Source organism: Rhinopithecus bieti, unplaced genomic scaffold (genome assembly GCF_001698545.2).
Source record: "Rhinopithecus bieti isolate Rb0 unplaced genomic scaffold, ASM169854v2 scaffold_51827, whole genome shotgun sequence".
Taxonomy (NCBI): domain Eukaryota; kingdom Metazoa; phylum Chordata; class Mammalia; order Primates; family Cercopithecidae; genus Rhinopithecus; species Rhinopithecus bieti.
Genome location: NW_016820189.1, coordinates 91,996 through 108,270, shown reverse-complemented (window position 1 = coordinate 108,270; position 16,275 = coordinate 91,996). Strand labels below are relative to the sequence as shown.

Sequence of the window (16,275 nt, the reverse complement as noted above, 5' to 3'; positions counted from 1 at the left end):
AAAAAAAAAAAAAAAAAAAAAGAAATTTATTTTAAATTTTGCAACTGATTTTACCATACACTTATCTATATAACAGAAGTAAAATTTAGAAGAATCAATACTGACCTGAGGCCAAGTATGGTGGCTCATGCCTGTAATCTAAGCACTTTGGGAGGCTGAGGCAGGAGGATTGCTTGAGTCTAGGAGTTCAAGACCAGCCTGGGCAATATGGTGAAACCCCATCTCTACAAAAAATACAAAAATTAGCTGGGTGTGATGGTGTCTACCTGTAATACCAGCTACTGGGGAGGCTGAGGAGGGAGGATCGCTTGGGCTCGGGAGGTCGAGGCTACAGTGAGCTGTGATGGTGACACCCTTCTGCCTGGGTGACAGAGTGAGACTGTCTCAAAACAAACAAATACACAAAAAAATGACCTGAGTTTGAGTTTATATTCTGTATCACTTTTAAAAACTGATGGCCAAGGACCCAGTACACTGATTTCATGATCCACAGAGGGTCACAATCTGTGTGTAAAATATTGGTTTAAAGGATAAAGCCAAACTCCTTTGGAATGATATCAAAGGTTCCTTGGTAACCCAGCCCCTACCCGCCTCCCAGACCTTACCCATTCTTGCCGTTTTCGTTTCTTGTAAGTTTCTGTTTCTTTGAATTCCTTTATGTACCCTATGCTGGATCTCATGCTGGTGCCTTTGCTCACCCCATGTCATCTGCCCAAATTGTCATCTTCCTCTTCACTTCCCCTCCCCACTTTCTTCTTCAAGCCTCGGCTTATCTCCTTGGAACAGGTCAGAGCCTCTTCTGTACTCTCAGAGGACTCTGAGTCGGGAACCACCTGTCTCAAAGTCATTGATATTCCCAGACCCTGCCATAGGCCTATTGAGGTGGGTGGTGAATCTGGACATCTACTGAACTAGCCCAGGCGATCTCTTTTGGTTTTTTTGAGATGGAGTCTTGCTCTGTCACCCAGGCTGGAGTACAATGGCGCAGTCTAGGCTCACTGCAGCCTCCTCCTCCCAGGTTCAAGCAATTCTCCTGCCTCAGCCTCCCGAGTTGCTGGGATTATAGGTGCCTGCCACCACACCTGGCTAATTTTTGTATTTTTTGTAGAGACAGGGTTTCACCGTGTTGGTCAGGCTGGTCTCAAACTCCTGATCTTATGATCTGCCTGCCTCGGCCTCCCAAAGTGCTGGGATTACAAGCGTGAGCCACCTCTCTTGGCAGCTCAGGTGATCTTATCCACATGCACATTAACACTGGAGACTTACCGGTCCAGAGTGTCAGTTCCTTCATGCTACTGGCTGTGCTCTTTATCCACGTATATGCTGTTGTAATGGCTCTTCAGCACCTCACCCCTGTCCTATTTTAGAGGAATTCCCTGCCATATCATCTTTTTTTTTCACTTTTTAATTTTAAAATTATTACTTATTTGTGATTTTTTTGTTGTTATTTTGTTTGTTTGTTTGTTTTTTGACGTAGTCTTGCTCTGTCGCCCAGGCTGCAGTGCAGTGGTGAGATCTCAGCTCACTGCAATCTCTGCCTCCTGGGTTCAAGCAATTCTCCTGCCTCAGCCTCCTGAGTAGCTGGGATTACAGGTGCCCACCACCATGCCTGGCTAGTTTTTGGATTTTTAGTAGAGATGGGATTTCACCATGTTGGCTAGGCTGGTCTCAAACTCCTGACCTCAGGTGATCCACCTGCCTCAGCCTCCCAAAGTGCTGGGATTATAGGCATGAGCCACCACATCAGGCCTATTTATGTTTTTTTAGAGACAGAGTCTCTCTGTGCCACCCAGCCTGGAGTGCAGTGGCATGGTCATAGCTCACTGCAGCCTTGCACTCTTGAGCACAAGTGATCCTCCTGCCTCAGCCTCCTGAGTAGCTGGGACCACAGGTGTGTACCACCATGTGCATCTAACCCTGCCATAGCATCTTGATGAGAGACAAAACCCATTTCTCCATAGAACCTGAAAAATTCTGCTTGCCCAGTTCCCTGGCACAGGGGACATGGGCATGTGGCCTTGTCTCAGTCAAGCAGTCTCACCAACCTGAGACTTTGAATCAGGAGCTGGTGACCCAAAGCAGCAGAGAAGGTGGAGAATGCTTTGGTGGTGGCATCTGCAAGGGTCCAGTTCCCAGAAGCAACTGTGGTGCAGTGAGCCGGGAAGCCCAACACTCACATGGCGGGGGAGGGTGGCTGGTTCTTTGGCATGAGCTTGGCTTAGCCTCCCTGTCAGCTTCCCATTCTCAGAATCTGGTTCTCCCGTGTTTGTGGCCATTTGGGGACCCACTCGATATCCTTTCAATTTACTACCTTTCTCCTTAAATTTACCAGAGTGGACTTGCTTTGACACTTACGAGTATGAAAACCCCACAGACACACCAGCACCTACAAATGGTAAATCTTTGCTGATACAGGAGCAAATCACCCCAAGGCTCAACGCTGCCATTCCAGCTTTCATCTCAGTCTCATTTAAGTCCACCCTTGGTCCCACCCCAAGCACCTGGCAACCCAACCCTTAACCTTGGCTGTTGGCTTTGTCATTCCAGCCAATGAGACCTAAAGGCAGAGTCACAGCTTGTGTATCTTCTTTAAGGAGAGACATAGTTAATCCTGTCTGACCTCAGGATGGCTGTGAGTAAGGGTGTGACAGGTAGGCAGGCTTGTGGAGGGGGTAGAGACCTGCTCCCACTGGAGCACAGAGAATGGATAAATGGATTTAAGCTTTCAGTATCCCCATGTAAAACTCAGAAATGCAGCAATTAGAACATTCTGTGGCTTTGACTGGCTAACTAAGTGCATCCAACTGTCCTCTGGGGATAGGGATTCTTGCGGAGAAAATACATTTTCTTCTCACTAATGATCATCTCCCACATCTAACGGTCCCCAGCCAACCAGTTGAGATCAGTGAATAAGACCTGGAGGTGCATCAGAAAGAGAAAGCCAACCAGTGCTGGGGACACCTCTAAGGCCCCTGCACACTCACTGGCTGCCTCGCTGTTTTAGGGGTGGTGAAATGATAACAGTGGCAGAACAATAACTCCGTATCAGGTCTGGCAGAAGGTGAAAAAGCACCCTCAAGTGGAGCCATTGTGGAGAGTCCAGTCAAGGAACTCTTTACCAGGGTGTGGACAGGATGAAGAGAAGCCAATTAAGGGCTTGGAGGAAGCACCGGGGCTGACAGTAACCAGGAGCCAATCCCTACCACTTCCAGGCTCCAGGGGCGAGGAGCTGGAGCTGCAACTGGAATCTGGAAAGGATTGTTGGAGGAGAGGGCTGCCTGGCAGGGGCTGTGGCCTTGAGTGGAGAGGGACACAACTGGAACCAGGCAAGGAGGGAATGGGGAGTAAATACCCTGACCTCTTTCTCCTCCCTCCTGCCTTCAGTTTTCTGTCAGTGCTTCTTACTGGCTGGTTCTGGCCAGCTGCAAGTCCAAAGGAATGGGCACCATTGATGTGGTCCATAAAGGCTAACCTACTGGAGCATGGAGCAGAGAGGAGTGGAGAGTGGCTCAGGAGGGGCAAATAGAGAAAATCCACACAACAGCATAGAGAACGCTTCCTATGAGCTGTTACGAGCACAGTGTGTGTGGAAACTCATGTGATTCTGGGAAGAAGCCTGGGGACTAGTATTATTCCCATTTTAAGGATTGGGAAAAGTGGGGCACAGAGAGGTTAAATAAGTTACCCAAAGTCAGTGTGAGCGTAGCTGCCATTCAGACCCAGGCCATCTGGATCCAGGGAGTGTTCTTAACCACTGTGTTCAGTTGCCCAATAAGGTAGTCACAAGCTACATACAGCTACTTAAATATATATCATTAACATGAAAAACAGCAAAAAATTCACCACGTTCCACGAGCTACATTCAAGTACTCACTGGCTGCATGTGGTTAGTGGCTGCCCTGTGGGATAGCACAGACGTAGAACATGTCCACCCTCCCAGAGAGTTCTGTTGGACAGTTCTGCACCAGGACAGTTCTGCACCAGGCCTGGACACCTGACCTGGATCCTGTCAACCCTTGAACTCTCTGCAAAACGCACTCACCCACACGCCTAGCAGTAGTTGTGGTGTTCTTAGAGTGGAAAGGACAGGGGTCAGTCTGATTTGAAGATTTTTAAGACATTTCACTGACCTCCTAATGGCTGCCAGATAATGCAGCCTCATATTAAACTGAGATCGTTTTCTGTTTTTGTTTTTGTTCGAGACGGAGTCTCCCTCTGTCATCCAGGCTGGAGTGCAGGCGTGTGATCTCTGCTCACTGTAACCTCTGCCTCCCAGGTTCAAGCGATTCTCCTGCCTCAGCCTCCTGAGTACCTGAGTAGCTGGGATTACAGGCGCCTGCCACTATACCATCTAGTGTGTGTGTGTGTGTGTGTGTGTATGTGTATTTTTAGTAGAGATGGGGTTTTGCTTTGTCAGCCAGGCTGATCTTGAACTACTGGCCTCAAGTGATCCGCTCGCCTCGGCCTCCCAAAATGCTGAGATTACAGGCGTGAGCCACAGTGCCCAAGACTGAGATAGTTTTATATGGGCCATGACCTTTCTCACATTCTAAAATTCCTTTCCTATTCTGTCCTTTCCTATCACAATATCAAGGACATCCCATAATAAGCAAAAGCATTTCTATTGAAGGAGACAGAAAAAGTGACTGGCACATTTGACCATCTCGTCCCCACCCCATTTTGGAGATATTTGTCCTCAGGGCTTAGGGGACGCTGGCATCCTTCCATCAGCTCCCATGAGAAATTCTCTGTTGGGTTTAAGCAATCCCAAATATATCATATTGATATGAATATATCATCTCCTCAATGTCCAACATTAGCGGACAAGATGAATGCTGAAGATGATATAAATCCTACCTCTCATGTAGGCTAAAGTCTGCCTCTGTCGGACTGTAGGGACATAGTGAAAAGGAACGTGGGTTAATATCAGATTACCTTCCCTGCAGATACAGAGATGCAGGGTCTGTCTTAGCAATCTATAAAAGCACTTTATGGAAGTAAGTGCTAATTTTGTATTTTAGTAGAGACGGGGTTTTCCATGTTGGTCAGGCTGGTCTTGAACTCCTGATCTCAGGTGATCCGCCCGCCTCAGCCTCCCAAAGTGCTGGAATTACAGGTATGAGCAACCGTGTCTGGCCAGGATTTACCTTTATGGATGTAGCATTATTAACGCACCAGGTGGCCTCCTGCTGTGCTAAGCAGTCTTGATGATACATTTTGAACATGTTCATGATTTTTTTCTGATAAATTTATAGAAGTGAAATGTTTTTGTTAAAATATATGCCCATTTTAACCCCAAACCCCAAGAGGAAGCAAAAAGTTATCTCTGAACCACCGACAAGTCAACCTCCCAGCGAAAATGAATGCTAGCTTTTATACATACATTCTCTCTCACGTGTGATCCATGTATACCTTTCCACACATATTATTATGCTGTGTAGAATCCCTGTTAAGTGTCTCTGTGAACATTTTTGCATTTCATTTTATTGCAAATAATCATCACAAATAACCTTCACTGTTGCTTTTTATACCAAAAACTCTGTGCACTTCGCATATGATCTCAATTCTCATGACAGTAACAGTAAGATAGGAACCATTGCTATTCCTGTTTCACAGAGGGAGAGAGTATACTGCTTAGGGTCACACAGCCAATTTAGTGGCAGAAGTAGCATGATAGCTGGATCTGTTTGACTCCAAACTCATGCTCTTCCTGCAATTACACTATGCTATAACAGAGTTTTCAAACCCTTTTGGCTCTGGAATGCATCAAGGGGCTTTTCCAGAAGCCTAATAGGTGAAATAGACAAAAATTGAGCTGGGTTGGTTGAAATGCGAGTGCAAAGCTGCCACTCTCAAGTGCTGTTGTCCCCCGACACCCTCCCACCAGACACAACCACTGAAACACCTCAGGGAGCCACTTGGACTCAGAAAAGGCCAGTTTGCAAAACACTGGCTACACATCCCTTTAACAGACTGCATAGGATTTACCTATTTTTTGGAGATGGAGTTTCGCTCTTGTTGCCCAGGCTGGAGTACAATGGCGCGATCTCAGCTCACGACAACCTCCGCCTCCCGGGTTCACACATTCCATGGAGTCCCAGACACGAGCAACTAATGCTGCTGCTGTCTGCTCAGTTCTGAGAAAGGGATGAAGTGCAACCTGGATTCTTGTGGATCACTGCAATGGCAAAGCTTCTGGGAATCCAGGAACCAAGAGAGGAGGGAGCTGAGGCACAGCAGTTACTACGTGCCCAATGTCACTGAACTAGTAAATGGCAGAGTTTGGATTCTAGAATCCGGCCCTTCACCACCTAGTCATGCTGCCTCCCCACGCTTCTTGCCACTGCTTCCCAGCAGCTCAGCTGAAGGGCCCCCCCAAGGCCACTCCCACCTCCAAGTTTATTCCCATAGCCACTGTCAGTGAGGACACCAAGTCCTGCACTTTGAGCTTGAGGCCTCTGCTATGGACAGCACTGGATGGATGCTGGGGAGAAGGGGCTGAGGTTTCATCTGTGGTTTATGCTGAAAGCAGCTGCTGGGTGGGCCACAAGTATGCAAAAGTAGCTTTCTAATCAAGCACACTTTCAAAGGGTCTGATACTTCCAAGTGTCTGGGAACTGTCCCCAAGGAGCTCCGATGGCAGCCTGGCTGGCTTCATGATCTTGGGAAATGCACTTAACCTCTCCATGCCTTAGCTGGCCGTTGGGAGGAGATTCAATTACGTGGGAAGGAATGAACCTGCACCCTGCAGGGCCTGTCTCTTAATCACCGGCTGGAAAAAGCAAGCACCTAAGAAACAGGAAGGCCACCCTGCCCAGGAGCTCATTAACCTAATCCTGTTAGTCTCCTCAGCTCCTGTGGGGCTACTGCAGAGGGGAAACTTCTGGAACAGAAAGCTCCTTGTCCAGGGACGCTGCATCTGGGTGAGCCGCTCCTTGGATATGGTGCAAGTGTGGCCAGGGCGGGGTGGGAATGGAGCAGAAGTTTTCAGGACTGAGTCTGAACGGACCGGTGTGACAGCTGTATACTCAGATGGTACCAGTTTCCCTCTCTGCAGAAGTCCTCCCAACAGCACCGTTCTCAATACCATACCTGGCCTCATCAGGGCTCTGATGCAAGGCACTGTACATGCAGAATATATTGTTTCATCCTCACAGCAGTTCTGTATCTTCCACATTTTATAGGCTGAGGAAATAGGCTCAGAGTCGTCAAGTAGCTTTCCCAAAGGCACACAGCAGCAGAACAGGATTTGAACCCAATTTGGGCTATCTCCAAACCCCACACTTTTGGAATAACTATGGAGGTATCAGGATGCTTCTGTTATATGTCAGAGAACTGCTAGAGACTCAAAGCCCTCCCTTCCTGTCCATAGGAAAGGAGAGACCCCTTAATACTGATTACTTTAGTGGGACTCTGGCACCCCGCAGTGATAGCCTATAGGAAAAAATGGAGTATCCGAATATTGGTCTCTCAGGAACTCAGATTTGTGGGGTGGTTTGAGGCAGTAGCTGCCCCTTCATATGTGCACCCAGGCCCCTGCCAGACAGGTGATCACATCGCCCACTCCTTGTGGCAGATTATATTTTCCAGAAAGTGTCTGCAACAATAGTTCCAGTCCCACATGTGCTTCTAGAGCCTGGTCACTCTCTCAGTTTAAAGGTGGAGTCTATTTCCCTTCCCCTTAAGAGTTCCTCAATGGATAGACTATGGCAAGAAAGATATCACGTGACTTCCAAGACAAATCCTAAAAGGCAACACAGCTTCCACGTGGCTCTTTCTATTTCGAGCCACTTAGGTTTGGAACACCAGCCGCCATGTTGTAAGGAAGCCCAGGTGACATGGAGAAGCATCTGTGAGTGCTCTGACAGGCACGCCAGCTTGAATCTCAGCCCTCAGCCAGTATCAACCACCAGATGGGTGAGAGAGAGAGCCTTCAGATGACTTCAGGCCTCAGCCTGCAAGCTGTCCCAGCTGAGGCTGAGTGAGCACAGACAGCCTACCCCTGCTGAGCCCTGTCCAATCTGCAGATTTCTGAGCAAATTAAATGATGTTATTGTTTAAAGCCACTGAGTTTGGGCATAGTTTGTTATGCAGCCATAGTAACTGAAGCATGCTGAACTCACTGCTTCCAAGACAGCCCATTATGCTCTCACACAGGGCTGCCTACCCAGGTTGTAGCTCAGCACAGGCTCTGGGCTCACCTGGTCCAGAGCTAAGGGCTGTGTTAGCCTGAAGGGGTGCCTTTTTGTAAGTGGTCTTGCCCGGAGGGCACCATTTCCTTTTTACTGCAGGGGCACAGCATGGACTAGCTGCCTTCCTGCCTTCCTGCTCACAGATAATAAGTTTCTAGAACATAGTTGTTGTTGTTGTTTTGTTTCTGTTTGTGTTTTTAGAGCCAGGATCTTGCTTTGTTGCCCAGGCTGGAGTGTGGTGGTGCCATCATAGCCCACTGTAACCTCACACTCCTGGTCTCAAGTGATCCTCCTGCCCCAGTCTCTCGAGTAGCTAGGAGTACAGGGATGTGCCTCCACACCTGGCTAATTTATTTTTTATTTTTTGTAGATATGGGGTCTTGCTGTGTTGCCCAGGCTGGTTTTGAACTCCTGGTCTCAGGTGATCCTCCCACCTCGGCCTCCCAAAGTGTTGGGATTACAGGTGTGAGTCACTGCACCCACCCAGAGTGTTTTTCTGAGTGTTGAGTAAAACCTCCACTCTTTAATTTCCATTCACTTGTCCTAATTCTATTGTCTGGGGGGTCAAGAATTAATCTGGTTTCTTTCTGGTGTCTGGATGGTCGAAGATGTCACTCATGATCTCCCTGAACTTTCACCTTGTCTGGCTAAGACCTCGCTGTTCTTCCGGCCTTTCCTCTTAGAAAGAATGCTTCTTAGGCTCACCACCATCCTGGCCTTCCTTCCTCCTTCAGTACCTTCAGTAACTTCCTTTGATCTCTGGCAAAGCCTGGCTCCCAAGTGGGCCCTGTCCTTAGACAGAATCTGGCCTGCATTTGAAACCAGTACTCAGCAGGCTGGTGTTTTCCTAGCTGTCCTGAAAGGTCAGTTTAATCAGGCATTGAAACAGGAGAGGAATAGTCTTTGTTCCTGGGGCCTGTGGCTGGAGACTCCTTGCTGCCCAAAACACACAGTCCCACTCCTTGTGCCTGGGAGGCCAGGCCAACCAGTCACCACTCCTGCTCTCAGCCACCCCTGCCCACTGCTCTCTGTCCGAGTGTGCAGAGCTGGACCTGTATTTTCCCACAAGGCCACAGCTCTGCATCAGCGGCAGCAACTATCAGCTCTATCTGGTTTCAAGACAATTTCATCACCTCTAATGTAGACTCTACACCCCTTAAGCAATTCCTCTCCATTCTCCCCATCCCCCAATCCCTGCAACCGTGAATCCGTGTTCTGTCTCTATGGACTTGCCTATTCTGGACATTTCATACACTACGTGACTTTTTGTGTCTGGCTTCTATCACTACGAGGTTCATCTACCTCAAAGTATCTGTTTCTTCCCCAGGCCTAGTTAGTCATGCTGGTCCCGGCCAGTGGTTGGTCCCTTCCTCTACGTTCTGGCCAAGGTGACCTTAAAAATTGTCACTGGGTCTGGATGTTGGGGTTCAGCAAACGTGGATCACTGCCAGGAGAACCAGGCCCTGAATCCATCTTTCCATTCTGGTTGAGGAAGATGGATGGGGAGGGATTTTCTGAGCCTGGATTCTTTCTTCAACCCTTGGTCACTCAGAGCTGGGGTATGGGTGAAGCCCTCTAAGAGAGTGATGTGGGGTGAAGCCCTCCCTGGCCTTCTGACTCAACCTCCCAGCAGTTGGAACCCAACCTTGGGCACTCCAGCTGGGACAGCAAAGGCCCCTCGCCCCTCTACTCCCCACACGCTTCCTTGCTTTCCAATGTCCAAGAGGAACTGACCCATCAGAAAAGGGATCAGGGGCCTGGGGGCTGCAGCCAGCTCTGGAGGTGGCTGGGACCCTCCTGGGCAGTGCTGACGACTTCGCAGGAAGGAGATGGCTGGAGCCTGCTCAGGCTTTCTGCAGTCTCTGGGTGATCAGAGAGGACACAGAGGGAGGCAGAGTGGGAAGCAGGAGAGAAAAGTGGGCACCACTGGCTGTCTCCCCATTGCCTTCCTCTCAGACATGGACCTCTGCAGAGTTTTTTTTCCACCCTTTGTTTTTCTCTCCTTCTCATTTCTCCCTTTGTCTCTGCTTGTCTCCCCCAAGTGGCCCCATCTCACTCAAAGTAAAAGCCAAAAGCTGAGGGCTTGCAAAGCTGAAAAACTTGACTGGTCTGCTTCCTCTCCGTCTTCTCTCTGACTTCATCTTCTTACTGTTTCTTGAACACTGCAGGCCAGCTGCCACCTCAGGATCTTTGCCTCTCCTGTCCCCATTCTTTGCCCAGATGTTGGCATACCGCCTCCTAACCACCTTTACTTAGACAACACCTCCTCTGACACTCGGCCTTAAGCTCCAACTCTTCATCTTGCTTTTTCTTGCTTTTTTTCTTAGCATTAATCACTAGCTGGTGTGTGTGTGTGTGTGTGTACTGTTATTTATCTCATTTTCTGTCTTTCTATTCAATCAGAATGGAACTCCCATAATTGTGTCTGTTTGGTCTGCTACTATGCACCCAGAGCTTGGCACATAGTGAGTGCTTGATGAATATTTATTGAATGGATGCATGGATGCCTGACATTCATGCCCAGGGGACCTGCAGCCTTGATGCTGGTGCCATCCTAGGCCCGAGTGTGGAGGTAAGCCTGAATATGGACATACGGCTACCTTCCTTAACCCCAGCATCACTAGTTTCAATGCAGGTATACCAGAGCCTGCTCCAGCTTGGCCAGGGGTCTGGCCAGACAGATCTGGGGAGGAAGGCAGATGTCTGACTGTAGGCTTGAATTTAACCCAGACTTCGCCAAATACAGAAAACGTTGTGTGACTTGCACATGTGAAACTTGAAGGTCTGTAAATCCAGTTGCTCCAGTTTTCTATGTGGACAACTCAGGGGGAGCATTTTCCTGGGCAGCATGTGCTGGTTGACCTGAAATTATTCTGGGTGTTTTATTCCTGTGATCAGATGTAGCAGGGAATAGACTGAGGTTTGGGAGATTTTCCTGAATTCTGATATCTGACAAGTGTGATGAATAGTGTTCAACTAATACGAAGGAGATCCTTTATCGTGGAGTGGAAGAGTAGGAACCTGGGGCACTCCCATTTAGGTTTGGGTGTGGATTATAGGAGGGAGAGTAGTCCTAGTCCAGGAAAGCAGGGTGTGTCCCTAGTGTATTATGAAGTTGTCAGCTGTGTGTGTCTATGGCTGTGTATATTTCTGTGTGTGTGTCTCTGTGTATCTGTGTGTTTGTATGTCCGTGTGTGTGTCTTTGTGTGCATATCTTCGTGTCTCTGTGTGTTGAACAAATGGGGATCTGAGGGACAGTTCTGGGTTCTTTGTCCATGGTGTTTGAGACGATCTCTGGTGTGCATGGTGTTTTAGTGGCAATATAGCTTTCTGAGATGTCAGCATAATTGCTTTCTGTTCTTCTGTTTTATTTCTCTAACAGTGTTTTTCAATGCTAGCTGCACATCAGCCCCATCTGGAGAGTTTTATAAAATACTGGTGTGTAGGTATCACAGCACACCAGTTAAATCAGTCTCTGGATGTGGGACCAGGGCGCTGGTATGTTTCTGAAGCTTGACAGGTGACTCTAATTGCAACCACTGTAAGGTGTGTTCTGAGACCCTTGAGTGAGGATTAGGGGGAACCACACTAAACTTGAGGCCTGGAGATTTTGGTACTGGCTCCATCATTAAGTTGCCTTTGACCTTGAACAGGTCAGTTTGTCTTTCTGGTTCCTCAATTTTTTTTTTCTTTGGTAAGATGTGAATAATTGCACCTTTCTGCCTGCCTCCTGGCCATGGCTGTTAGGTTAAATGTGTGAAAAGGCTTTGTGCATTCTGAAAGGATACAAGAATGCAAGAAAATATTATTAGCATTATTTGTGTTAGCCCTTTGTAGAGACCCAAAAAATGGGGCCAGAGGTGGGTATACAATTACAGCAAGATCCTAGTGAAAGAAAAGCCGAGGGGCACATCCTGCTACTCTGATTTAGTTTTCCCAAGACCAGCAGAAGCCAGAAATGCCTATGCTTGTAATTCCAGAAGCTGACACTAGGTGGTGCCCGATTCATGGCATGGATGGCAAAGATCTCATTTGACGACAATTTCCTGTTCCCTTTGGTTAAAATAGTTTGGCGGGGCTCAGTGGCTCGCTCTTGTTTGTCCCCAGCTGTATACAAGGAGGATCTCTTGAGCCCTGGAGTTTGAAGCTGCAGTGAGCTATGATCATGCCACTGCATTCCAGCTTGGGCAGCAGAGTGAGACATGGTATTTAAAAAAATAAAAGCAAAATAATTTACTAAAATAACCATTTAGATATTAAGGTGAGAGTGTAAATGCCCTTCTCACACTATCTCTGTGCAGTCAAATGGTGGTTTTCATTCTGCCCAAGGTCCCTTCCTATGTTCCTCCTCTCTTGATTCTTCTGGCCTTTGTAGTAAAAATCCTTCTTGGGCCTGAAGTTGGGCCTGAAGTTGGGCCTGCCCGCTTAGATTTCAGAGCAACATCAAAAAGCTTTGGTTGCTGGCAGTGAACCAGGGAGGAGGCCTATCTGGCTCCTCTGCAGACTTAATTAGCTCTTGAGCTGCTCTTTCTGTCAATCTGGCCTTCTCTGCTCCTCCCTCCCCCTTGCTTTTAAGGAGAGAATCTCATTTTCTGCTCCTAGGGGCCCGTTCTTTGCAAGCCACTTTAGCTTTCTTTCCTCTCTGTGATCAGAAAAGCGGGATGTAGATGTCAAGGAGGGTAATTGTAAAAGCTGACTGATGCTTTTTCTTTATGCAATTAGGGAAGTGTGACTTTGGCAACTAAGCCAAATCATTCATTCCCCTGCCTTTGAAACTCACCCTTGGGTACAAGTTATTTTGCATAAAATTACTCAATATTTTCATAGAACCAACCCAGGGACTGCTACTCAGTTTTATTCTAAGAGTCTAGGTTGTTTGTTTGCTTTTTTCTTCTCTTTTTCTAAATGTTTGGAAACATATCTGAAATACACAGTTGCCAATGTTATGGGTCAGTTGGTATAAATGCAAACAAACTTTTTGGAACAATGCACATGAAATGACGAACAATGAATGCCTCTGGGGATGAGACTGGATGTTTGAGCTGGTTCATGTTCTCGTATAAAATATTCTAAAAGCAGGGATCTTGGGGCACCTTAGCTAACTCAATACCATCTTATCTTCACTTCCTCAGGCCTTAGAGAAAAGAATTAGAAGGAGGGGACTTCGCTTACCCTATGGTCACGCAAGCAGACAGGGTCCCCAGCTATCCTTTCTTGTAACTTTATGGAAATATAGAGAGTGAATTTTCCAGGTGACTTGCTCAGAAACCAAGGAAGGAGGCCGCTGGGCAAATTGCTGGATGCCAGATGCTATCAAAGCGAAGTCCTCATGGGCCCCAGTGGGAGGAAGAGCTTGTGTGGTGACCCAGTATAGACAGGACCCCATGAAGCTTCTGGACTCTAGAACAAGACCCTTGACTGCCATCTTTTATCAGGTCCTCTTCACCCTTTCCCTCTACCCTCACTTCTTCCCAGCTGCATACCCTTCCCCTTCTTGAGCAAATTCTGTGGGCTCTTCACCCAGCTCCCTGTCAGTCCATTCGCATAACACCTGCCTTTCTCTCTTTCCTTCTTTCCGGAGTCTCCTTTTCCATTTCTGAGAAATTCTTCCTTTCTCCAGAGGCAAGTCTTTCTACCTCTCTCTTTCTTTCTTTTTCTTTTCTCTCTCTCTCTTTTTTTTTTTTTTTTTTCTGAGATGGAGTCTTGCTCTGTCACCCAGGCTGGAGTGCAGTGGCACCATATCGGCTCATGGCAACCTCTGCCTCCTGGATTCAAGTGATTCTCCTGCCTCAGCCTCCCGAGTAGCTGGGACTACAGGTACATACCATCATGCCCAACTAAGTTTTTGTGTGTGTGTGTTTTTAGTAGAGACAGAGTTTCACCGTGTTAGCCAGGATGGTCTTGATCTCCTGACCTCATGATCCGCCAGCCTCGGCCTCCCAAGGTTCTGGGATTACAGGCATAAGCCACTGCGCGCAGCCTCTTTCTTTTTCTTGAGACAGGGTCTTGCTCTGTCACCCAGGCTAGAATGCAGTGGTGCAATCACTGTTCACTGCAACCTAGAACTCCTGGGCTCAAGAACTTCTCCTGCTTCAGCCTCCCGAGGAGCTGAGAATACAGGTGCACATGGTCACGCCTGGCTTTGTTCTTTCATTGTAGACTATGGTGGCCCCTTAGACCTGATCTGAAAACACCAAAGACCAGATCTTTCTTCTTTAAGGCAGGCAGGTCTTAATCTCACAACCTTTTAAGTTTCATATTGCAATGGTCTGGCCACTGATAGTCTACTTCTATGTGTTTAAATAAAAGCAAATCTGAATAAAACCCAAGTTTTGGCCAGGTGCGGTGGCTCATGCCTGTAATCCCAGCACTTTGGGAGGCCGAGGCAGGTGGATCATCTGAGGTCAGGAATTCGAGACCAGCCTGGCCAACATGGTGAAACCCTATCTCTACTAAAAAATACAAAAAAATTAGCTGGGTGTGGTGGCAGGTGCCCGTAATCCCAGCTACTCGGAAGGCTGAGTCAGGAGAATCGCTTGAACCCAAGATGTGGAGGTTGCAGTGAGCCAAGATTGCGCCACTGCACTCCAGCCTGGGTGACAAGAGTGAAACTCTGTATCAACAACAACAACAGAAAAACCAAACCAAAACAAAACAACAAACAAACAAACAAAAAAACCCAAGTTTTAAATTAAGGCGTATTTGTTTTTCTTTTTGTTCCAGCCATAGTGAGCAGCTTTCTGGAGCAGGCGTGGCCCACCCTATTTCTAGAACTTTGCACTTGCTATTCCTGCTGCTGGGAACACCCTTCCCATCACTATCCCTTCATTTTCCCCACTCTTTCCTTTTTATAGGGTTCCTTTTGGTCATTGCTTCATCCTGTAAATGCATAATTCTCAAAGTATTTTGTTAGCACATGTCAGACTTTTATTCAACTCATGAGTGAGGTGTGGTGAGCTGTTACAGTAATGGTCCTCAGTTTATCCACACCTCCCTGTGTCTACAACTTCCCACCCTGCTTGCCCATATGGCTTGCCTTGACCCATGGGACATGACAAATAAAATGTGAGCCAACACTCAAAAAGTACTTGCATGTTGTTGCTTACTCTTGCTCTTGTTCTTGGAACCCAGCAAGTAGCACATGAAAACCACAGGCCTGCCTGCCAGATGGTGAGAGACACAGGGACTCATTGTCCCTTATATGGGCGAGAGCATTTTAGACAACCAAGTTTCTAAGTGTCCTGCCAGCTAAGTATAGATGTGTAAACAACCCAGCAGACATTAACCACCCCAACCAGAAGAACTTCCCAGCACACAAAACCATCAATAAAGAGAGGCTTCTTGTTTTAAGCCACTCAATTTTGGAATACTTTGTTACACAGCTGTGGCTGACTGATACATGAGAGAATCAGCAGAAAAAAAAAAAAGAAAAACAACAAACTAGTTCATTGAAGATATGAGGAACTGGGATTTATACAGTGAAAGGAAAAAAGAATGCTGAAATTAAGATGGCAAAATTCAGTGTTAAACTGGTTAATAGCTAACCAGGCAATAAAAAGTAACCTTTGGAGTTATCTCAAAGACTCAGAGATGGTGGCATTTAGGAAATGAAAGAAAACTTTTATCTTTAATGAGCGTCAAGGAGTCAGGTTTTTCAGAAGGGTTGGCTTGCCAAACAGAAAACAGAATGAGCATTTAAAGAAAAAAAAAACTGCAAAATGACCAACTTATAAAGTTTACATTAACCTTTTCATGGTGAAAAACATATTTCTCATATCATCCTCATAATCCCAAAGGTCACAGCAAATCTTCAGATATCAGCATAGCAAAATTCAAGGAAAAGATGATTTTGTTAAAGAGTCTAGGTTTGTGGGAAACAGTTAAAGTTTTGTGATGCAGGTGACCTGAGCCAGGCAGGGAGATCTTGTTATTTTTGCTTAATTCTTTTTTCTAGCTGTAGTAGATAAAGAATGCAATGATAGCAGTGAACTGAGGTCATGCCACTGCCCTCCAGCCTGGGTGACAGAGCGAGACTCTGCCTCAAAAAAAAAAAAAAAAAAAAAAAAAAAAGGGGGGGGGGGTG

The 16,275-nt window shown here is 47.0% G+C and overlaps 1 long non-coding RNA gene across 1 annotated transcript in view; it reads left to right on the top strand.

The window, feature by feature from the left end:
• LOC108520314 (uncharacterized) overlaps positions 1-16,275 on the top strand; it is a 33,997-nt gene that overhangs the window by 4,781 nt on the left and 12,941 nt on the right. The gene's annotated exons all lie outside the window — the stretch shown is intronic.